This window comes from Taudactylus pleione, unplaced genomic scaffold (genome assembly GCF_031769625.1).
Source record: "Taudactylus pleione unplaced genomic scaffold, aTauple2 ptg000070l, whole genome shotgun sequence".
Lineage (NCBI taxonomy): Eukaryota > Metazoa > Chordata > Amphibia > Anura > Myobatrachidae > Taudactylus > Taudactylus pleione.
The window spans coordinates 1,177,501-1,201,463 of NW_028284472.1; the positions used below are offsets into that span (position 1 = coordinate 1,177,501).

The 23,963-nt window shown below is 36.9% G+C and overlaps 13 non-coding genes across 13 annotated transcripts; all 13 read right to left on the reverse strand.

The window, feature by feature from the left end:
• Positions 1–2,312: 2,312 nt before the first annotated feature.
• Positions 2,313–2,384, reverse strand: TRNAA-UGC (transfer RNA alanine (anticodon UGC)). The gene has a single exon. It is a non-coding gene; the product is annotated as a tRNA-Ala (tRNA).
• Positions 2,385–3,506: 1,122 nt separating this feature from the next.
• On the reverse strand, positions 3,507–3,578 carry TRNAE-UUC (transfer RNA glutamic acid (anticodon UUC)). Its single transcript has one exon. It is a non-coding gene; the product is annotated as a tRNA-Glu (tRNA).
• An 851-nt stretch (positions 3,579–4,429) lies between these two features.
• Positions 4,430–4,501, reverse strand: TRNAA-UGC (transfer RNA alanine (anticodon UGC)). The gene has a single exon. It is a non-coding gene; the product is annotated as a tRNA-Ala (tRNA).
• Positions 4,502–6,267: 1,766 nt separating this feature from the next.
• Positions 6,268–6,339, reverse strand: TRNAA-UGC (transfer RNA alanine (anticodon UGC)). Its single transcript has one exon. It is a non-coding gene; the product is annotated as a tRNA-Ala (tRNA).
• An 851-nt stretch (positions 6,340–7,190) lies between these two features.
• Positions 7,191–7,262, reverse strand: TRNAE-UUC (transfer RNA glutamic acid (anticodon UUC)). The gene has a single exon. It is a non-coding gene; the product is annotated as a tRNA-Glu (tRNA).
• Positions 7,263–8,113: 851 nt separating this feature from the next.
• Positions 8,114–8,185, reverse strand: TRNAA-UGC (transfer RNA alanine (anticodon UGC)). The gene has a single exon. It is a non-coding gene; the product is annotated as a tRNA-Ala (tRNA).
• Positions 8,186–9,951: 1,766 nt separating this feature from the next.
• Positions 9,952–10,023, reverse strand: TRNAA-UGC (transfer RNA alanine (anticodon UGC)). The gene has a single exon. It is a non-coding gene; the product is annotated as a tRNA-Ala (tRNA).
• Positions 10,024–14,535: 4,512 nt separating this feature from the next.
• On the reverse strand, positions 14,536–14,607 carry TRNAA-UGC (transfer RNA alanine (anticodon UGC)). Its single transcript has one exon. It is a non-coding gene; the product is annotated as a tRNA-Ala (tRNA).
• Positions 14,608–16,374: 1,767 nt separating this feature from the next.
• Positions 16,375–16,446, reverse strand: TRNAE-UUC (transfer RNA glutamic acid (anticodon UUC)). The gene has a single exon. It is a non-coding gene; the product is annotated as a tRNA-Glu (tRNA).
• Positions 16,447–18,214: 1,768 nt separating this feature from the next.
• On the reverse strand, positions 18,215–18,286 carry TRNAE-UUC (transfer RNA glutamic acid (anticodon UUC)). The gene has a single exon. It is a non-coding gene; the product is annotated as a tRNA-Glu (tRNA).
• Positions 18,287–19,137: 851 nt separating this feature from the next.
• Positions 19,138–19,209, reverse strand: TRNAA-UGC (transfer RNA alanine (anticodon UGC)). The gene has a single exon. It is a non-coding gene; the product is annotated as a tRNA-Ala (tRNA).
• A 3,078-nt stretch (positions 19,210–22,287) lies between these two features.
• Positions 22,288–22,359, reverse strand: TRNAA-UGC (transfer RNA alanine (anticodon UGC)). Its single transcript has one exon. It is a non-coding gene; the product is annotated as a tRNA-Ala (tRNA).
• An 850-nt stretch (positions 22,360–23,209) lies between these two features.
• Positions 23,210–23,281, reverse strand: TRNAA-UGC (transfer RNA alanine (anticodon UGC)). Its single transcript has one exon. It is a non-coding gene; the product is annotated as a tRNA-Ala (tRNA).
• Between the last annotated feature and the right edge of the window lie 682 nt (positions 23,282–23,963).

A 23,963-nucleotide genomic window follows, 5' to 3' on the forward strand; every position in this document is an offset into this window, starting at 1 on the left:
TTGGGCTAGCTAGCTAATTCTTCACCAGACAATCTATCTAGAGTTGATATGTTGTCATCATTCCATGCTTTGAAATTTCATTAAGTGCTTGCCCTCCAAGCCCATGTCCATCCTCTTTTTGTTCACAAAGTGTTTAAACTTGTCTCTCAATCTTAATCAATTAGTTTTACTATATTATTTGTCTCGCTCTTTTATTAAACTTTGCTCGGGTAGTCGCCTTCAGTTCCCACTGAAAATAAAAAATCTATTTCCTACTTACTATATGTTTTCCCACAGTGTAGGAGAATGGCAATAGGCATTCAATGGGAACTTTACTTTGAAAAATGGAATGAAGACGATGATGAATATAATCATATTTGATTGATTTTTTATGATTTGTATTCAACTTTGACTATTGCTGTAGAGTACTTTTATTGGATTGCTTGTTATCTGTGGCTCTTCTAGAGAGTTTACATATGGTAAAAAGCTGTATTTTGCAAAACATGGAGATGCCGGGGATTGAACTCGGTGCAAAGCAAAGCATGCGCTCTACCACTGAGCTACATCCCCTAGGAGCTGCTGTTTTCTTATGCACAAGTGATTACAGCTTTACATTTCACTAGAGATTTACTACTTTTCAGTGTTATTAGGGACATCTTAGAGGATGGAAGGATAACCATTATACCATGCTGGACTTCGAGGACTTCAAGGTTACCATGGCTGATGAGAATGCAAGTAGATGCCCATTCCAAACTTTGGAATGCTATTAAAGTTCTCCATCAAAGACTGGTTTATCATCAGAATCCCCTACTTTTACTAATGAATGGTGTGGATATTGATCAAGTTTTGCTAATTAGAGGGCTTTCTTACATTCTGTTTGGTCATCAGTGTCAGAACTTAGTAGAAGGGCACAAGGGATGCATGCTATTACTGCCTCTTGGGCTAGCTAGCTAATTCTTCACCAGACAATCTATCTAGAGTTGATATGTTGTCATCATTCCATGCTTTGAAATTTCATTAAGTGCTTGCCCTCCAAGCCCATGTCCATCCTCTTTTTGTTCACAAAGTGTTTAAACTTGTCTCTCAATCTTAATCAATTAGTTTTACTATATTATTTGTCTCGCTCTTTTATTAAACTTTGCTCGGGTAGTCGCCTTCAGTTCCCACTGAAAATAAAAAATCTATTTCCTACTTACTATATGTTTTCCCACAGTGTAGGAGAATGGCAATAGGCATTCAATGGGAACTTTACTTTGAAAAATGGAATGAAGACGATGATGAATATAATCATATTTGATTTATTTTTTATGATTTGTATTCAACTTTGACTATTGCTGTAGAGTACTTTTATTGGTTTGCTTTTTATCTTTGGCTCTTCTAGAGAGTTTACATATGGTAAAAAGCTGTATTTTGCAAAACATGGAGATGCCAGGGATTGCACCCTTATCCTCATACTTGCACTCTACCACTGAGCTACATCCCCTATGAGATGCTATATTTTTATGCACAAGTGATTGCAGCTTTACATTTCACTAGAGATTTACTACTTTTCAGTGTTATTAGGGACATCTTAGAGGATGGAAGTATAACCATTATACCATTCTTGACTTCAAGGACATTATGGTTTTCATGGCTGATGAGAATGCAAGGAGATGCCCATTCCGAACATTGGAATGCTCTTAAAGTTCTCCATTAGAGACAGGTTTATCATCAGAATACCCTACTTTTTCTAATGAATGGTGTGGATATTGATCAAGTTTTCCTAACTAGAGGGCTTTCTTACATTCTGTTTGGTCATCAGTGTCAGAACTTAGAAGAAGGGCACAAAGGATGCATGCTATTACTGCCTCTTGGGCTAGCTAGCTAATGCTTCACCAGACAATCTATCTACAGTTGATATGTTGTCATCATTCCATGCTTTGAAATTTCATTATGTGCTTGCTCTCCAAGCCCATGTCCATCCTCTTTTTGTTCACAATGTGTTTGAACTTGTCTCTCAATCTTAATCAATTAGTTTTACTTTATTATTTGTCTCGCTCTTTTATTAAACTTTGCTCAGGTAGTTTCCTTCAGTTCCCACTGAAAATAAAAAATCTATTTCCTACTTACCATATGTTTTCCCTCAGTGTAGGAGAATGGCAATAGGCATTCAATGGGAACTTTACTTTGAAAAATGGTATGAAGATGAAGTTGAATATAATCATATTTGATTGATTTTTTATGATTTGTATTCAACTTTGACTATTGCTGTAGAGTACTTTTATTGGATTGCTTGTTATCTGTGGCTCTTCTAGAGAGTTTACATATTGTAAAAATCTGCATTTTGCAAAACATGGAGATGGCAGGGATTGAACCCGGGACCTCATACATGCAAAGCATGCGCTCTACCACTGAGCTACATTCCCTTAGAGTTGCTATGTTCTTATGCACAAGTGATTGCAGCTTCACATTTCAATAGAGATTTACTACTTTTCAGTGTTATTAGGGACATCTTAGAGGATGGAAGGATAACCATTATACCATGCTGGATTTCAAGGACTATTGGATTGCTTGTTATCTGTGGCTCTTCTAGAGAGTTTACATATTGTAAAAAGCTGTATTTTGCAAAACAGGGAGATGCCGGGGATTGAACTCGGTGCAAAGCAAAGCATGCACTATACCACTGAGCTACATCCCCTAGGAGCTGCTATTTTCTTATGCACAAGTGATTACAGCTTTACATTTCACTAGAGATTTACTACTTTTCAGTGTTATTAGGGACATCTTAGAGGATGGAAGGATAACCATTATACCATGCTGGATTTCAAGGACTTTATGGTTTTCATGGCTGATGAGAATGCAAGGAGATGCCCATTCCGAACATTGGAATGCTCTTAAAGTTCTCCATCAGAGACTGGTTTATCATCAGAATCCCCTACTTTTACTAATGAATGGTGTAGATATTGATCAAGTTTTGCTAACTAGAGGGCTTTCTTACATTCTGTTTGGTCATCAGTGTCAGAATTTAGTAGAAGGGCACAAAGGATGCATGCTATGACTGCCTCTTGGGCTTGCTAGCTAATGCTTCACCAGACAATCTATCTAGAGTTGATATGTTGTCATCATTCCATGGTTTGAAATTTCATTAAGTGCTTGCCCTCCAAGCCCATGTCCATCCTCTTTTTGTTCACAAAGTGTTTGAACTTGTCTCTCAATCTTAATCGATTAGTTTTACTATATTATTTGTCTCGCTCTTTTATTAAACTTTGCTCAGGTAGTCGCCTTCAGTTCCTACTGAAAATAAAAAATCTATTTCCCACTTACCATATGTTTTCCCTCAGTGTAGGAGAATGGCTATAGGCATTCAATGGGAACTTTACTTTGAAAAATTGTATGAAGACGATGTTGAATATAATCATATTTGATTGATTTTTTAAGATTTGTATTCATCTTTGACTGTTGCTGTAGAGTACTTTTATTGGATTGCTTGTTATCTGTTGCATTTCTAGAGAGTTTACATATGGTAAAAAGCTGCATTTTGCAAAACATGAAGATGCTGGGTATTGAACCCGGGGCCTCATACATGAAAAGCATGCGCTCTACCACTGAGCTACATCCCCTATGCGCTGCTATATTTTTATACCAAAGTGATTGCAGCTTTACATTTCACTAGAGATTTACTACTTTTCAGTGTTATTAGGGACATCTTAGAGGATGGAAGAATAACCATTATACCATGCTTGACTTCAAGGACTTTATGGTTTTCATGGCTGATGAGAATGCAAGGAGATGCCCATTCCAAACATTGGAATGCTCTTAAAGTTCTCCATCAGAGACTGGTTTATCATCAGAATCCCCTACATTTACTAATGAATGGTGTAGATATTGATCAAGTTTTGCTAACTAGAGGGCATTCTTACATTCTGTTTGGTCATCAGTGTCAGAATTTAGTAGAAGGGCACAAAGGATGCATGCTATGACTGCCTCTTGGGCATTTCTAACTAATGCTTCACCAGACAATCTATCTAGAGTTGATATGTTGTCATCATTCCATGCTTTGAAATTTCATTAAGTGCTTGCCCTCCAAGCCCATGTCCATCCTCTTTTTGTTCACAAAGTGTTTGAACTTGTCTCTCAATCTTAATCAATTAGTTTTACTATATTATTTGTCTCGCTCTTTTATTAAACTTTGCTCAGGTAGTCGCCTTCAGTTCCCACTGAAAATAAAACATCTATTTCCTACTTACCATATGTTTTCCCTCAGTGTAGGAGAATTGCAAAAGGCATTCAATGGGAACTTTACTTTGAAAAATGGTATGAAGACGATGTTGAATATAATCATATTTGATTGATTTTTTATGATTTGTGTTCAACTTTGACTATTGCTGTAGAGTACTTTTATTGGATTGCTTGTTATTTGTGACTCTTCTAGAGAGTTTACATATGGTAAAAAGCTGTATTTTGCAAAACATGGAGATGCTGGGAATTGAACCCAGGACCTCATACATGCAAAGCATGCACTCTACCACTGAGCTACATCCCCTTAGAGCTGCTATGCTTTTATGCACAAGTGATTGCAGCTTTACATTTCACTAGAGATTTACTACTTTTCAGTGTTATTAGGGACATCTTAGAGGATAGAAGTATAACCATTATACCATGCTTCACTTAAAGGACTTTATGGATTTCATGGCTGATGAGAATGCAAGGAGATGCCCATTCCGAACATTGGAATGCTCTTAAAGTTCTCCATCAGAGACTGGTTTATCATCAGAATCCCCTACTTTTACTAATGAATGGTGTAGATATTGATCATGTTTTGCTAACTAGAGGGCTTTCTTACATTCTGTTTGGTCATCAGTGTCAGAATTTAGTAGAAGGGCACAAAGGATGCATGCTATGACTGCCTCTTGGGCTTGCTAGCTAATGCTTCACCAGACAATCTATCTAGAGTTGATATGTTGTCATCATTCCATGCTTTGAAATTTCATTAAGTGCTTGCCCTCCAAGCCCATGTCCATCCTCTTTTTGTTCACAAAGTGTTAGAACTTGTCTCTCAATCTTAATCAATTAGTTTTGCTATATTATTTGTCTCGCTCTTTTATTAAACTTTGCTCGGGTAGTCGCCTTCAGTTCCCACTGAAAATAAAAAATGTATTTCCTACTTACTATATGTTTTCCCACAGTGTAGGAGAATGGCAATAGGCATTCAATGGGAACTTTACTTTGAAAAATGGAATGAAGACGATGAAGAATATAATCTTATTTGATAGATTTTTTATGATTTGTATTCAACTCTGACTATTGCTGTAGAGTACTTTTATTGGATTGCTTGTTATCTGTGACTCTTCTAGAGAGTTTACATATGGTAAAAAGCTGTATTTTGCAAAACATGGAGATGCCGGGTATTGAACTCGGTGCAAAGCAAAGCATGCGCTCTACCACTGAGCTACATCCCCTAGGAGCTGCTATTTTCTTATGCACAAGTGATTACAGCTTTACATTTCACTAGAGATTTACAACTTTTCAGTGTTATTAGGGACATCTTAGAGGATGGAAGGATAATCATTATACCTTGCTGGATTTAAAGGACTTTATGGTTTTCATGGCTGATGAGAATGCAAGGAGATGCCCATTCCGAACATTGGAATGCTCTTAAAGTTCTCCATCAGAGACTGGTTTATCATCAGAATCCCCTACTTTTACTAATGAATGGTGTAGATATTGATCAAGTTTTGCTAACTAGAGGGCTTTCTTACATTCTGTTTGGTCATCAGTGTCAGAATTTAGTAGAAGGGCACAAAGGATGCATGCTATGACTGCCTCTTGGGCTTGCTAGCTAATGCTTCACCAGACAATCTATCTAGAGTTGATATGTTGTCTTCATTCCATGCTTTGAAATTTCATTAAGTGCTTGCCCTCCAAGCCCATGTCCATCCTCTTTTTGTTCACAAAGTGTTTGAACTTGTCTCTCAATCTTAATCAATTAGTTTTACTATATTATTTGTCTCGCTCTTTTATTAAACTTTGCTCGGGTAGTCGCCTTCAGTTCCCACTGAAAATAAAAATTCTATTTCCTACTTACCATATGTTTTCCCTCAGTGTAGGAGAATGGCTATAGGCATTCAATGGGAACTTTACTTTGAAAAATGGTATGAAGACGATGTTGAATATAATCATATTTGATTGATTTTTTAAGATTTGTATTCAACTTTGACTGTTGCTGTAGAGTACTTTTATTGGATTGCTTGTTATCTGTGGCTCTTCTAGAGAGTTTACATATGGTAAAAAGCTGCATTTTGCAAAACATGGAGATGCCGGGGATTTAACCTGGGGCCTCATACATGCAAAGCATGCGCTCTACCACTGAGCTACATCCCCTATGAGCTGCAATATTTTTATACAAAAGTGATTGCAGCTTTACATTTCACTAGAGATTTACTACTTTTCAGTGTTATTAGGGACATCTTAGAGGATGGAAGTATAACCATTATACCATGCTTGACTTCAAGGACTTTATGATTTTCATGGCTGATGAGAATGCAAGGAGATGCCCATTCCAAACATTGGAATGCTCTTAAAGTTCTCCATCAGAGAATGGTTTATCATCAGAATCCCCTACTTTTACTAATGAATGGTGTAGATATTGATCAAGTTTTGCTAACTAGAGGGCTTTCTTACATTCTGTTTGGTCATCAGTGTCAGAATTTAGTAGAAGGGCACAAAGGATGCATGCTATGACTGCCTCTTGGGCATTGCTAACTAATGCTTCACCAGACAATCTATCTAGAGTTGATATGTTGTCATCATTCCATGCTTTGAAAATTCATTATGTGCTTGCCCTCCAAGCCCTTGTCCATCCTCTTTTTGTTCACAAAGTGTTTGAACTTGTCTCTCAATCTTAATCAATTAGTTTTACTATATTATTTGTCGCGCTCTTTTATTAAACTTTGCTCAGGTAGTCGCCTTCAGTTCCCACTGAAAATAAAAAATCTATTTCCTACTTACCATATGTTTTCCCTCAGTGTAGGAGAATGGCTATAGGCATTCAATGGGAACTTTACTTTGAAAAATGGAATGAAGACAATGTTGAAAATAATCATATTTGATTGATTTTTTAAGATTTGTATTCATCTTTGACTGTTGCTGTAGAGTACTTTTATTGGATTGCTTGTTATCTGTTGCATTTCTAGAGAGTTTACATATGGTAAAAAGCTGCATTTTGCAAAACATGAAGATGCTGGGTATTGAACCCGGGGCCTCATACATGAAAAGCATGCACTCTACCACTGAGCTACATCCCCTATGAGCTGCTATATTTTTATACCAAAGTGATTGCAGCTTTACATTTCACTAGAGATTTACTACTTTTCAGTGTTATTAGGGACATCTTAGAGGATGGAAGAATAACCATTATACCATGCTTGACTTCAAGGACTTTATGGTTTTCATGGCTGATGAGAATGCAAGGAGATGCCCATTCCAAACATTGGAATGCTCTTAAAGTTCTCCATCAGAGACTGGTTTATCATCAGAATCCCCTACATTTACTAATGAATGGTGTAGATATTGATCAAGTTTTGCTAACTAGAGGGCATTCTTACATTCTGTTTGGTCATCAGTGTCAGAATTTAGTAGAAGGGCACAAAGGATGCATGCTATGACTGCCTCTTGGGCATTTCTAACTAATGCTTCACCAGACAATCTATCTAGAGTTGATATGTTGTCATCATTCCATGCTTTGAAATTTCATTAAGTGCTTGCCCTCCAAGCCCATGTCCATCCTCTTTTTGTTCACAAAGTGTTTGAACTTGTCTCTCAATCTTAATCAATTAGTTTTACTATATTATTTGTCTCGCTCTTTTATTAAACTTTGCTCAGGTAGTCGCCTTCAGTTCCCACTGAAAATAAAACATCTATTTCCTACTTACCATATGTTTTCCCTCAGTGTAGGAGAATTGCAAAAGGCATTCAATGGGAACTTTACTTTGAAAAATGGTATGAAGACGATGTTGAATATAATCATATTTGATTGATTTTTTATGATTTGTGTTCAACTTTGACTATTGCTGTAGAGTACTTTTATTGGATTGCTTGTTATTTGTGACTCTTCTAGAGAGTTTACATATGGTAAAAAGCTGTATTTTGCAAAACATGGAGATGCTGGGAATTGAACCCAGGACCTCATACATGCAAAGCATGCACTCTACCACTGAGCTACATCCCCTTAGAGCTGCTATGCTTTTATGCACAAGTGATTGCAGCTTTACATTTCCCTAGAGATTTACTACTTTTCAGTGTTATTAGGGACATCTTAGAGGATAGAAGTATAACCATTATACCATGCTTGACTTAAAGGACTTTATGGATTTCATGGCTGATGAGAATGCAAGGAGATGCCCATTCCGAACATTGGAATGCTCTTAAAGTTCTCCATCAGAGACTGGTTTATCATCAGAATCCCCTACTTTTACTAATGAATGGTGTAGATATTGATCATGTTTTGCTAACTAGAGGGCTTTCTTACATTCTGTTTGGTCATCAGTGTCAGAATTTAGTAGAAGGGCACAAAGGATGCATGCTATGACTGCCTCTTGGGCTTGCTAGCTAATGCTTCACCAGACAATCTATCTAGAGTTGATATGTTGTCATCATTCCATGCTTTGAAATTTCATTAAGTGCTTGCCCTCCAAGCCCATGTCCATCCTCTTTTTGTTCACAAAGTGTTAGAACTTGTCTCTCAATCTTAATCAATTAGTTTTGCTATATTATTTGTCTCGCTCTTTTATTAAACTTTGCTCGGGTAGTCGCCTTCAGTTCCCACTGAAAATAAAAAATGTATTTCCTACTTACTATATGTTTTCCCACAGTGTAGGAGAATGGCAATAGGCATTCAATGGGAACTTTACTTTGAAAAATGGAATGAAGACGATGAAGAATATAATCTTATTTGATAGATTTTTTATGATTTGTATTCAACTCTGACTATTGCTGTAGAGTACTTTTATTGGATTGCTTGTTATCTGTGACTCTTCTAGAGAGTTTACATATGGTAAAAAGCTGTATTTTGCAAAACATGGAGATGCCGGGTATTGAACTCGGTGCAAAGCAAAGCATGCGCTCTACCACTGAGCTACATCCCCTAGGAGCTGCTATTTTCTTATGCACAAGTGATTACAGCTTTACATTTCACTAGAGATTTACAACTTTTCAGTGTTATTAGGGACATCTTAGATGATGGAAGGATAATCATTATACCTTGCTGGATTTAAAGGACTTTATGGTTTTCATGGCTGATGAGAATGCAAGGAGATGCCCATTCCGAACATTGGAATGCTCTTAAAGTTCTCCATCAGAGACTGGTTTATCATCAGAATCCCCTACTTTTACTAATGAATGGTGTAGATATTGATCAAGTTTTGCTAACTAGAGGGCTTTCTTACATTCTGTTTGGTCATCAGTGTCAGAATTTAGTAGAAGGGCACAAAGGATGCATGCTATGACTGCCTCTTGGGCTTGCTAGCTAATGCTTCACCAGACAATCTATCTAGAGTTGATATGTTGTCTTCATTCCATGCTTTGAAATTTCATTAAGTGCTTGCCCTCCAAGCCCATGTCCATCCTCTTTTTGTTCACAAAGTGTTTGAACTTGTCTCTCAATCTTAATCAATTAGTTTTACTATATTATTTGTCTCGCTCTTTTATTAAACTTTGCTCGGGTAGTCGCCTTCAGTTCCCACTGAAAATAAAAATTCTATTTCCTACTTACCATATGTTTTCCCTCAGTGTAGGAGAATGGCTATAGGCATTCAATGGGAACTTTACTTTGAAAAATGGTATGAAGACGATGTTGAATATAATCATATTTGATTGATTTTTTAAGATTTGTATTCAACTTTGACTGTTGCTGTAGAGTACTTTTATTGGATTGCTTGTTATCTGTGGCTCTTCTAGAGAGTTTACATATGGTAAAAAGCTGCATTTTGCAAAACATGGAGATGCCGGGGATTTAACCTGGGGCCTCATACATGCAAAGCATGCGCTCTACCACTGAGCTACATCCCCTATGAGCTGCAATATTTTTATACAAAAGTGATTGCAGCTTTACATTTCACTAGAGATTTACTACTTTTCAGTGTTATTAGGGACATCTTAGAGGATGGAAGTATAACCATTATACCATGCTTGACTTCAAGGACTTTATGATTTTCATGGCTGATGAGAATGCAAGGAGATGCCCATTCCAAACATTGGAATGCTCTTAAAGTTCTCCATCAGAGAATGGTTTATCATCAGAATCCCCTACTTTTACTAATGAATGGTGTAGATATTGATCAAGTTTTGCTAACTAGAGGGCTTTCTTACATTCTGTTTGGTCATCAGTGTCAGAATTTTGTAGAAGGGCACAAAGGATGCATGCTATGACTGCCTCTTGGGCATTGCTAACTAATGCTTCACCAGACAATCTATCTAGAGTTGATATGTTGTCATCATTCCATGCTTTGAAAATTCATTATGTGCTTGCCCTCCAAGCCCTTGTCCATCCTCTTTTTGTTCACAAAGTGTTTGAACTTGTCTCTCAATCTTAATCAATTAGTTTTACTATATTATTTGTCGCGCTCTTTTATTAAACTTTGCTCAGGTAGTCGCCTTCAGTTCCCACTGAAAATAAAAAATCTATTTCCTACTTACCATATGTTTTCCCTCAGTGTAGGAGAATGGCTATAGGCATTCAATGGGAACTTTACTTTGAAAAATGGAATGAAGACAATGTTGAAAATAATCATAGTTGATTGATTTTTTATGATTTGTATTCAACTTTGACTATTGCTGTAGAGTACTTTTATTGGTTTGCTTGTTATCTGTGGCTCTTCTAGAGAGTCTACATATGGTAAAAAGCTGTATTTTGCAAAACATGGAGATGCCGGGGATTGAACTTGGTGCAAAGCGAAGCATGCACTCTACCACTGAGCTACATCCCCTAGGAGCTGCTATTTTCTTATGCACAAGTGATTACAGCTTTACATTTCTCTAGAGATTTACTACTTTTCAGTGTTATTAGGGACATCTTAGAGGATGGAAGGATAACCATTATACCATGCTGGATTTCAAGGACTTTATGGTTTTCATGGCTGATGAGAATGCAAGGAGATGCCCATTCTGAACATTGGAATGCTCTTAAAGTTCTCCATCAGAGACTGGTTTATCATCAGAATCCCCTACTTTTACTAATGAATGGTGTAGATATTGATCAAGTTTTGCTAAATAGAGGGCTTTCTTACATTCTGATTGGTCATCAGTGTCAGAATTTAGTAGAAGGGCACAAAGGATGCATGCTATGACTGCCTCTTGGGCTTGCTAGCTAATGCTTCACCAGACAATCTATCTAGAGTTGATATGTTGTCATCATTCCATGCTTTGAAATTTCATTAAGTGCTTGCCCTCCAAGCCCATGTCCATCCTCTTTTTGTTCACAAAGTGTTTGAACTTGTCTCTCAATCTTAATCAATTAGTTTTACTATATTATTTGTCTCGCTCTTTTATTAAACTTTGCTCAGGTAGTCGCCTTCAGTTCCCACTGAAAATAAAAAATCTATTTCCTACTTACCATATGTTTTCCCTCAGTGTAGGAGAATGGCTATAGGCATTCAATGGGAACTTTACTTTGAAAAATTGTATGAAGACGATGTTGAATATAATCATATTTGATTGATTTTTTATGATTTGTATTCAACTTTGACTATTGCTGTAGAGTACTTTTATTGGATTGCTTGTTATCTGTGGCTCTTCTAGAGAGTTTACATATGGTAAAAAGCTGTATTTTGCAAAACATGGAGATGCTGGGGATTGAACTCGGTGCAAAGCAAAGCATGCGCTCTACCACTGAGCTACATCCCCTAGGAGCTGCTGTTTTCTTATGCACAAGTGATTACAGCTTTACATTTCACTAGAGATTTACTACTTTTCAGTGTTATTAGGGACATCTTAGAGGATGGAAGGATAACCATTATACCATGCTGGACTTCGAGGACTTCAAGGTTACCATGGCTGATGAGAATGCAAGTAGATGCCCATTCCAAACTTTGGAATGCTATTAAAGTTCTCCATCAAAGACTGGTTTATCATCAGAATCCCCTACTTTTACTAATGAATGGTGTGGATATTGATCAAGTTTTGCTAATTAGAGGGCTTTCTTACATTCTGTTTGGTCATCAGTGTCAGAACTTAGTAGAAGGGCACAAGGGATGCATGCTATTACTGCCTCTTGGGCTAGCTAGCTAATTCTTCACCAGACAATCTATCTAGAGTTGATATGTTGTCATCATTCCATGCTTTGAAATTTCATTAAGTGCTTGCCCTCCAAGCCCATGTCCATCCTCTTTTTGTTCACAAAGTGTTTAAACTTGTCTCTCAATCTTAATCAATTAGTTTTACTATATTATTTGTCTCGCTCTTTTATTAAACTTTGCTCGGGTAGTCGCCTTCAGTTCCCACTGAAAATAAAAAATCTATTTCCTACTTACTATATGTTTTCCCACAGTGTAGGAGAATGGCAATAGGCATTCAATGGGAACTTTACTTTGAAAAATGGAATGAAGACGATGATGAATATAATCATATTTGATTGATTTTTTATGATTTGTATTCAACTTTGACTATTGCTGTAGAGTACTTTTATTGGATTGCTTGTTATCTGTGGCTCTTCTAGAGAGTTTACATATGGTAAAAAGCTGTATTTTGCAAAACATGGAGATGCCGGGGATTGAACTCGGTGCAAAGCAAAGCATGCTCTCTACCACTGAGCTACATCCCCTAGGAGCTGCTGTTTTCTTATGCACAAGTGATTACAGCTTTACATTTCACTAGAGATTTACTACTTTTCAGTGTTATTAGGGACATCTTAGAGGATGGAAGGATAACCATTATACCATGCTGGACTTCGAGGACTTCAAGGTTACCATGGCTGATGAGAATGCAAGTAGATGCCCATTCCAAACTTTGGAATGCTATTAAAGTTCTCCATCAAAGACTGGTTTATCATCAGAATCCCCTACTTTTACTAATGAATGGTGTGGATATTGATCAAGTTTTGCTAATTAGAGGGCTTTCTTACATTCTGTTTGGTCATCAGTGTCAGAACTTAGTAGAAGGGCACAAGGGATGCATGCTATTACTGCCTCTTGGGCTAGCTAGCTAATTCTTCACCAGACAATCTATCTAGAGTTGATATGTTGTCATCATTCCATGCTTTGAAATTTCATTAAGTGCTTGCCCTCCAAGCCCATGTCCATCCTCTTTTTGTTCACAAAGTGTTTAAACTTGTCTCTCAATCTTAATCAATTAGTTTTACTATATTATTTGTCTCGCTCTTTTATTAAACTTTGCTCGGGTAGTCGCCTTCAGTTCCCACTGAAAATAAAAAATCTATTTCCTACTTACTATATGTTTTCCCACAGTGTAGGAGAATGGCAATAGGCATTCAATGGGAACTTTACTTTGAAAAATGGAATGAAGACGATGATGAATATAATCATATTTGATTGATTTTTTATGATTTGTATTCAACTTTGACTATTGCTGTAGAGTACTTTTATTGGTTTGCTTTTTATCTTTGGCTCTTCTAGAGAGTTTACATATGGTAAAAAGCTGTATTTTGCAAAACATGGAGATGCCAGGGATTGCACCCTTATCCTCATACTTGCACTCTACCACTGAGCTACATCCCCTATGAGATGCTATATTTTTATGCACAAGTGATTGCAGCTTTACATTTCACTAGAGATTTACTACTTTTCAGTGTTATTAGGGACATCTTAGAGGATGGAAGTATAACCATTATACCATTCTTGACTTCAAGGACATTATGGTTTTCATGGCTGATGAGAATGCAAGGAGATGCCCATTCCGAACATTGGAATGCTCTTAAAGTTCTCCATTAGAGACAGGTTTATCATCAGAATACCCTACTTTTTCTAATGAATGGTGTGGATATTGATCAAGTTTTCCTAACTAGAGGGCTTTCTTACATTCTGTTTGGTCATCAGTGTCAGAACTTAGAAGAAGGGCACAAAGGATGCATGCTATTACTGCCTCTTGGGCTAGCTAGCTAATGCTTCACCAGACAATCTATCTACAGTTGATATGTTGTCATCATTCCATGCTTTGAAATTTCATTATGTGCTTGCTCTCCAAGCCCATGTCCATCCTCTTTTTGTTCACAATGTGTTTGAACTTGTCTCTCAATCTTAATCAATTAGTTTTACTTTATTATTTGTCTCGCTCTTTTATTAAACTTTGCTCAGGTAGTTTCCTTCAGTTCCCACTGAAAATAAAAAATCTATTTCCTACTTACCATATGTTTTCCCTCAGTGTAGGAGAATGGCAATAGGCATTCAATGGGAACTTTACTTTGAAAAATGGTATGAAGATGAAGTTGAATATAATCATATTTGATTGATTTTTTATGATTTGTATTCAACTTTGACTATTGCTGTAGAGTACTTTTATTGGATTGCTTGTTATCTGTGGCTCTTCTAGAGAGTTTACATATTGTAAAAATCTGCATTTTGCAAAACATGGAGATGCCGGGGATTGAACCCGGGACCTCATACATGCAAAGCATGCGCTCTACCACTGAGCTACATTCCCTTAGAGTTGCTATGTTCTTATGCACAAGTGATTGCAGCTTCACATTTCAATAGAGATTTACTACTTTTCAGTGTTATTAGGGATATCTTAGAAGATGGAAGTATAACCATTATACCATGCTTGACATCAAGGAATTTATGGTTTTCATGTCTGATGAGAATGCAAGTAGATGCCCATTCCGAACATTGGAATGCTCTTAAAGTTCTATATCAGAGACTGGTTTATCATCAGAATCCCCTACTTTTACTAATGAATGGTGTGGATATTGATCAAGTTTTGCTAAATAGATTGTTTTCTTACATTCTGCTTGGTCATCAGTGTCAGAACTTAGTAGAAGTGCACAAAGGATGCATGCTATGATTGCCTCTTGGGCATTGTTATCTAATGCTTCACCAGATAATCTATCTAGAGTTGATATGTTGTCATCATTCCATAATTTGAAATTTCATTAAGTGCTTGCCCTCCAAGCCCATGTCCATCCTCTTTTTGTTCACAAAGTGTTTTAACTTGTCTCTCAATCTTAATCAATTAGTTTTGCTATATTATTTGTCTTGCTCTTTTATTAAACTTTGCTCGGGTAGTCGCCTTCAGTTCCCACTGAAAATAAAAAAACAATTTCATACTTAGCATATGTTTTCCCTCAGTGTAGGAGAATGGCAAAAGGCATTCAATGGGAACTTCACTTTGAAAAATGGAATGAAGACAATGTTGAAAATAATCATAGTTGATTGATTTTTTATGATTTGTATTCAACTTTGACTATTGCTGTAGAGTACTTTTATTGGTTTGCTTGTTATCTGTGGCTCTTCTAGAGAGTTTACATATGGTAAAAAGCTGTATTTTGCAAAACAGGGAGATGCCGGGGATTGAACTCGGTGCAAAGCAAAGCATGCACTATACCACTGAGCTACATCCCCTAGGAGCTGCTATTTTCTTATGCACAAGTGATTACAGCTTTACATTTCACTAGAGATTTACTACTTTTCAGTGTTATTAGGGACATCTTAGAGGATGGAAGGATAACCATTATACCATGCTGGATTTCAAGGACTTTATGGTTTTCATGGCTGATGAGAATGCAAGGAGATGCCCATTCCGAACATTGGAATGCTCTTAAAGTTCTCCATCAGAGACTGGTTTATCATCAGAATCCCCTACTTTTACTAATGAATGGTGTAGATATTGATCAAGTTTTGCTAACTAGAGGGCTTTCTTACATTCTGTTTGGTCATCAGTGTCAGAATTTAGTAGAAGGGCACAAAGGATGCATGCTATGACTGCCTCTTGGGCTTGCTAGCTAATGCTTCACCAGACAATCTATCTAGAGTTGATATGTTGTCATCATTCCATGCTTTGAAATTTCATTAAGTGCTTGCCCTCCAAGCCCATGTCCATCCTCTTTTTGTTCACAAAGTGTTTGAACTTGTCTCTCAATCTTAATCGATTAGTTTTACTATATTATTTGTCTCGCTCTTTTATTAAACTTTGCTCAGGTAGTCGCCTTCAGTTCCTACTGAAAATAAAAAATCTATTTCCCACTTACCATATGTTTTCCCTCAGTGTAGGAGAATGGCTATAGGCATTCAATGGGAACTTTACTTTGAAAAATTGTATGAAGACGATGTTGAATATAATCATATTTGATTGATTTTTTAAGATTTGTATTCATCTTTGACTGTTGCTGTAGAGTACTTTTATTGGATTGCTTGTTATCTGTTGCATTTCTAGAGAGTTTACATATGGTAAAAAGCTGCATTTTGCAAAACATGAAGATGCTGGGGATTGAACCCGGGGCCTCATACATGAAAAGCATGCGCTCTACCACTGAGCTACATCCCCTATGAGCTGCTCTATTTTTATACCAAAGTGATTGCAGCTTTACATTTCACTAGAGATTTACTACTTTTCAGTGTTATTAGGGACATCTTAGAGGATGGAAGAATAACCATTATACCATGCTTGACTTCAAGGACTTTATGGTTTTCATGGCTGATGAGAATGCAAGGAGATGCCCATTCCAAACATTGGAATGCTCTTAAAGTTCTCCATCAGAGACTGGTTTATAATCAGAATCCCCTACATTTACTAATGAATGGTGTAGATATTGATCAAGTTTTGCTAACTAGAGGGCATTCTTACATTCTGTTTGGTCATCAGTGTCAGAATTTAGTAGAAGGGCACAAAGGATGCATGCTATGACTGCCTCTTGGGCATTTCTAACTAATGCTTCACCAGACAATCTATCTAGAGTTGATATGTTGTCATCATTCCATGCTTTGAAATTTCATTAAGTGCTTGCCCTCCAAGCCCATGTCCATCCTCTTTTTGTTCACAAAGTGTTTAAACTTGTCTCTCAATCTTAATCAATTAGTTTTACTATATTATTTGTCTCGCTCTTTTATTAAACTTTGCTCAGGTAGTCGCCTTCAGTTCCCACTGAAAATAAAAAATCTATTTCCTACTTACCATATGTTTTCCCTCAGTGTAGGAGAATGGCTATAGGCATTCAATGGGAACTTTACTTTGAAAAATGGAATGAAGACAATGTTGAAAATAATCATAGTTGATTGATTTTTTATGATTTGTATTCAACTTTGACTATTGCTGTAGAGTACTTTTATTGGTTTGCTTGTTATCTGTGGCTCTTCTAGAGAGTCTACATATGGTAAAAAGCTGTATTTTGCAAAACATGGAGATGCCGGGGATTGAACTTGGTGCAAAGCAAAGCATGCACTCTACCACTGAGCTACATCCCCTAGGAGCTGCTATTTTCTTATGCACAAGTGATTACAGCTTTACATTTCTCTAGAGATTTACTACTTTTCAGTGTTATTAGGGACATCTTAGAGGATGGAAGGATAACCATTATACCATGCTGGATTTCAAGGACTTTATGGTTTTCATGGCTGATGAGAATGCAAGGAGATGCCCATTCTGAACATTGGAATGCTCTTAAAGTTCTCCATCAGAGACTGGTTTATCATCAGAATCCCCTACTTTTACTAATGAATGGTGTAGATATTGATCAAGTTTTGCTAAATAGAGGGCTTTCTTACATTCTGATTGGTCATCAGTGTCAGAATTTAGTAGAAGGGCACAAATGATGCATGCTATGACTGCCTCTTGGGCTTGCTAGCTAATGCTTCACCAGACAATCTATCTAGAGTTGATATGTTGTCATCATTCCATGCTTTGAAATTTCATTAAGTGCTTGCCCTCCAAGCCCATGTCCATCCTCTTTTTGTTCACAAAGTGTTTGAACTTGTCTCTCAATCTTAATCAATTAGTTTTACTATATTATTTGTCTCACTCTTTTATTAAACTTTGCTCAGGTAGTCGCCTTCAGTTCCCACTGAAAATAAAAAATCTATTTCCTACTTACCATATGTTTTCCCTCAGTGTAGGAGAATGGCTATAGGCATTCAATGGGAACTTTACTTTGAAAAATTGTATGAAGACGATGTTGAATATAATCATATTTGATTGATTTTTTTATGATTTGTATTCAACTTTGACTGTTGCTGTAGAGTACTTTTATTGGATTGCTTGTTATCTGTTGCTCTTCTAGAGAGTTTACATATGGTAAAAAGCTGCATTTTGCAAAACATGAAGATGCTGGGGATTGAACCCAGGGCCTCATACATGAAAAGCATGCGCTCTACCACTGAGCTACATCCCCTATGAGCTGCTATATTTTTATACCAAAGTGATTGCAGCTTTACATTTCACTAGAGATTTACTACTTTTCAGTGTTATTAGGGACATCTTAGAGGATGGAAGTATAACCATTATTCCATGCTTGACTTCAAGGACTTTATGGTTTTCATGGCTGATGAGAATGCAAGGAGATGCCCTTTCCAAACATTTAAATGCTCTTAAAGTTCTCCATCAGAGACTGGTTTATCATCAGAATCCCCTACTTTTACTAATGAATGGTGTAGATATTGATCAAGTTTTGCTAACTAGAGGGCATTCTTACATTCTGTTTGGTCATCAGTGTCAGAATTTAGTAGAAGGGCACAAAGGATGCATGCTATGACTGCCTCTTGGGCATTGCTAACTAATGCTTCACCAGACAATCTATCTAGAGTTGATATGTTGTCATCATTCCATGCTTTGAAATTTCATTAAGTGCTTGCCCTCCAAGCCCATGTCCATCCTCTTTTTGTTCACAAAGTGTTTGAACTTGTCTCTCAATCTTAATCAATTAGTTTTACTATATTATTTGTCTCGCTCTTTTATTAAACTTTGCTCAGGTAGTCGCCTTCAGTTCCCACTGAAATTAAAACATCTATTTCCTACTTACCATATGTTTTCCCTCAGTGTAGGAGAATTGCAAAAGGCATTCAATGGGAACTTTACTTTGAAAAATGGTATGAAGACAATGTTGAATATAATCATATTTGATTGATTTTTTATGATTTGTGTTCAACTTTGACTATTGCTGTAGAGTACTTTTATTGGATTGCTTGTTATCTGTGACTCTTCTAGAGAGTTTACATATGGTAAAAAGCTGTATTTTGCAAAACATGGAGATGCTGGGGATTGAACCCAGGACCTCATACATGCAAAGCATGCGCTCTACCACTGAGCTACATCCCCTTATAGCTGCTACATTTTTATGCACAAGTGATTGCAGTTTTACATTTCACTTGAGATTTACTACTTTTCAGTGTTATTAGGGACATCTTAGAGGATAGAAGTATAACCATTATACCATGCTTGACTTAAAGGACTTTATGGATTTCATGGCTGATGAGAATGCAAGGAGATGCCCATTCCGAACATTGGAATGCTCTTAAAGTTCTCCATCAGAGACTTGTTTTATCATCAGAATCCCCTACTTTTACTAATGAATGGTGGAGATATTGATCATGTTTTGCTAACTAGAGGGCTTTCTTACATTCTGTTTGGTCATCAGTGTCAGAATTTAGTAGAAGGGCACAAAGGATGCATGCTATGACTGCCTCTTGGGCTTGCTAGCTAATGCTTCACCAGACAATCTATCTAGAGTTGATATGTTGTCATCATTCCATGCTTTGAAATTTCATTAAGTGCTTGCCCTCCAAGCCCATGTCCATCCTCTTTTTGTTCACAAAGTGTTTGAACTTGTCTCTCAATCTTAATCAATTAGTTTTGCTATATTATTTGTCTCGCTCTTTTATTAAACTTTGCTCGGGTAGTCGCCTTCAGTTCCCACTGAAAATAAAAAATCTATTTCCTACTTACTATATGTTTTCCCACAGTGTAGGAGAATGGCAATAGGCATTCAATGGGAACTTTACTTTGAAAAATGGAATGAAGACGATGAAGAATATAATCTTATTTGATAGATTTTTTATGATTTGTATTCAACTGTGACTATTGCTGTAGAGTACTTTTATTGGATTGCTTGTTATCTGTGACTCTTCTAGAGAGTTTACATATGGTAAAAAGCTGTATTTTGCAAAACATGGAGATGCCGGGGATTGAACTTGGTGCAAAGCAAAGCTTGCGCTCTACCACTGAGCTACATCCCCTAGGAGCTGCTATTTTCTTATGCACAATTGATTACAGCTTTACATTTCACTAGAGATTTACTACTTTTCAGTGTTATTAGGGACATCTTAGAGGATGGAAGGATAACCATTATACCATGCTAGATTTCAAGGACTTTATGGTTTTCATGGCTGATGAGAATGCAAGGAGATGCCCATTCCGAACGATGATGAATATAATCATATTTGATTGATTTTTTATGATATGTATTCAACTTTGACTATTGCTGTAGAGTACTTTTATTGGTTTGCTTGTTATCTTTGTCTCTTCTAGAGAGTTTACATATGGTAAAAAGCTGTATTTTGCAAAACATGGAGATGCCAGGGATTGCACCCTTGTCCTCATACATGCACTCTACCACTGAGCTACATCCCCTATGAGATGCTATATTTTTATGCACAAGTGATTGCAGCTTTACATTTCACTAGAGATTTACTACTTTTCAGTGTTATTAGGGACATCTTAGAGGATGGAAGGATAACCATTATACCTTGCTAGATTTCAAGGACTTTATGGTTTTCATGGCTGATGAGAATGCAAGGAGATGCCCATTCCGAACATTGGAATGCTCTTAAAGTTCTCCATCAGAGACTGGTTTATCATCAGAATCCCCATACTTTTACTAATGAATGGTGTAGATATTGATCAAGTTTTGCTAACTAGAGGGCATTCTTACATTCTGTTTGGTCATCAGTGTCAGAATTTAGTAGAAGGGCACAAAGGATGCATGCTATGACAGCCTCTTTGGCTTGCTAGCTAATGCTTCACCAGACAATCTATCTAGAGTTGATATGTTGTCATCATTCCATGCTTTGAAATTTCATTAAGTGCTTGCCCTCCAAGCCCATGTCCATCCTCTTTTTGTTCACAAAGTGTTTGAACTTGTCTCTCAATCTTAATCAATTAGTTTTACTATATTATTTGTCTCGCTCTTTTATTAAACTTTGCTCGGGTAGTCGCCTTCAGTTCCCACTGAAAATAAAAAAACTATTTCATACTTACCATATGTTTTCCCTCAGTGTAGGAGAATGGCAATAGGCATTCAATGGGAACTTTACTTTGAAAAATGGAATGAAGACAATGTTGAATATAATCATAGTTGATTGATTTTTTATGATTTGTATTCAACTTTGACTATTGCTGTATAGTACTTTTATTGGTTTGCCTGTTATCTGTGGCTCTTCTAGAGAGTTTACATATGGTAAAAAGCTGTATTTTGCAAAACATGGAGATGCCGGGGATTGAACTCGGTGCAAAGCAAAGCATGCGCTCTACCACTGAGCTACATCCCCTAGGAGCTGCTATTTTCTTATGCACAAGTGATTACAGCTTTACATTTCACTAGAGATTTACAACTTTTCAGTGTTATTAGGGACATCTTAGAGGATGGAAGGATAACCATTATACCTTGCTGGATTTAAAGGACTTTATGGTTTTCATGGCTGATGAGAATGCAAGGAGATGCCCATTCCGAACATTGGAATGGTCTTAAAGTTCTCCATCAGAGACTGGTTTATCATCAGAATCCCCTACTTTTACTAATGAATGGTGTAGATATTGATCAAGTTTTGCTAACTAGAGGGCTTTCTTACATTCTGTTTGGTCATCAGTGTCAGAATTTAGTAGAAGGGCACAAAGGATGCATGCTTTGACTGCCTCTTGGGCTTGCTAGCTAATGCTTCACCAGACAATCTATCTAGAGTTGATATGTTGTCTTCATTCCATGCTTTGAAATTTCATTAAGTGCTTGCCCTCCAAGCCCATGTCCATCCTCTTTTTGTTCACAAAGTGTTTGAACTTGTCTCTCAATCTTAATCAATTAGTTTTACTATATTATTTGTCTCGCTCTTTTATTAAACTTTGCTCGGGTAGTCGCCTTCAGTTCCCACTGAAAATAAAAAATCTATTTCCTACTTACCATATGTTTTCCCTCAGTGTAGGAGAATGTCTATAGGCATTCAATGGGAACTTTACTTTGAAAAATGGTATGAAGACGATGTTGAATATAATCATATTTGATTGATTTTTTAAGATTTGTATTCAACTTTGACTGTTGCTGTAGAGTACTTTTATTGGATTGCTTGTTTTCTGTGGCTCTTCTAGAGAGTTTACATATGGTAAAAAGCTGCATTTTGCAAAACATAGAGATGCCGGGTATTGAACCCGGGGCCTCATACATGCAAAGCATGCGCTCTACCACTGAGCTACATCCCCTATGAACTGCAATATTTTTATACAAAAGTGATTGCAGCTTTACATTTCACTAGAGATTTACTACTTTTCGGTGTTATTAGGGACATCTTAGAGGATAGAAGTATAACCATTATACCATGCTTGACTTCAAGGACTGTATGGTTTTCATGGCTGATGAGAATGCAAGGAGATGCCCATTCCGAACATTGGAATGCTCTTAAAGTTCTCCATCAGAGACTGGTTTATCATCAGAATCCCCTACTTTTACTAATGAATGGTGTAGATATTGACCAAGTTTTGCTAACTAGAGGGCTTTCTTACATTCTGTTTGGTCATCAGTGTCAGAATTTAGTAGAAGGGCACAAAGGATGCATGCTATGACTGCCTCTTGGGCTTGCTAGCTAATGCTTCACCAAACAATCTATCTAGAGTTGATATGTTGTCATCATTCCATGCTTTGAAATTTCATTAAGTGCTTGCCCTCCAAGCCCATGTCCATCCTCTTTTTGTTCACAAAGTGTTTGAACTTGTCTCTCAATCTTAATCAATTAGTTTTACTATATTATTTGTCTCGCTCTTTTATTAAACTTTGCTCGGGTAGTCGCCTTCAGTTCCCACTGAAAATAAATAATCTATTTCCTACTTACTATATGTTTTCCCACAGTGTAGGAGAATGACAATACGCATTCAATGGGAACTTTACTTTGAAAAATGGTATGAAGACGATGTTGAATATAATCATATTTGATTGATTTTTTATGATTTGTATTGAACTTTGACTATTGCCGTAGAGTACTTTTATTGGATTGCTTGTTATCTGTGGCTCTTCTAGAGAGTTTACATATGGTAAAAAGCTGCATTTTGCAAAACATGGAGATGCCGGGGATTGAGCCCGGGGACTCATACATGCAAAGCATGCGCTCTACCACTGAGATACATCCCCTTAGAGTTGCTATGTTTTTATGCACAAGTGATTGCAGCTTTACATTTCACTAGAGATTTACTACTTTTCAGTGTTATTAGGGACATCTTAGAGGATGGAAGTATAACCATTATACCATGCTTGACTTCAAGGACTTTATGGTTTTCATGTCTGATGAGAATGCAAGTAGATGCCCATTCCGAACATTGGAATGCTCTTAAAGTTCTCCATCAGAGACTGGTTTATCATCAGAATCCCCTACTTTTACTAATGAATGGTGTGGATATTGAACAAGATTTGCTAACTAGAGGGCTTTCTTACATTCTGTTTGGTCATCAGTGTCAGAACTTAGTAGAAGTGCACAAAGGATGCATGCTATGATTGCCTCTTGGGCATTGCTATCTAATGCTTCACCAGACAATCTATCTAGAGTTGATATGTTGTCATCATTCCATGCTTTGAAATTTCATTAAGTGCTTGCCCTCCAAGCCCATGTCCATCCTCTTTTTGTTCACAAAGTGTTTGAACTTGTCTCTCAGTCTTAATCAATTAGTTTTGCTATATTATTTGTCTCGCTCTTATATTAAACTTTGCTCGGGAAGTCGCCTTCAGTTCCCACTGAAAATAAAAAATCTATTTCCTACTTACTATATGTTTTCCCACAGTGTAGGAGAATGGCAAAAGGCATTCAATGGGAACTTTT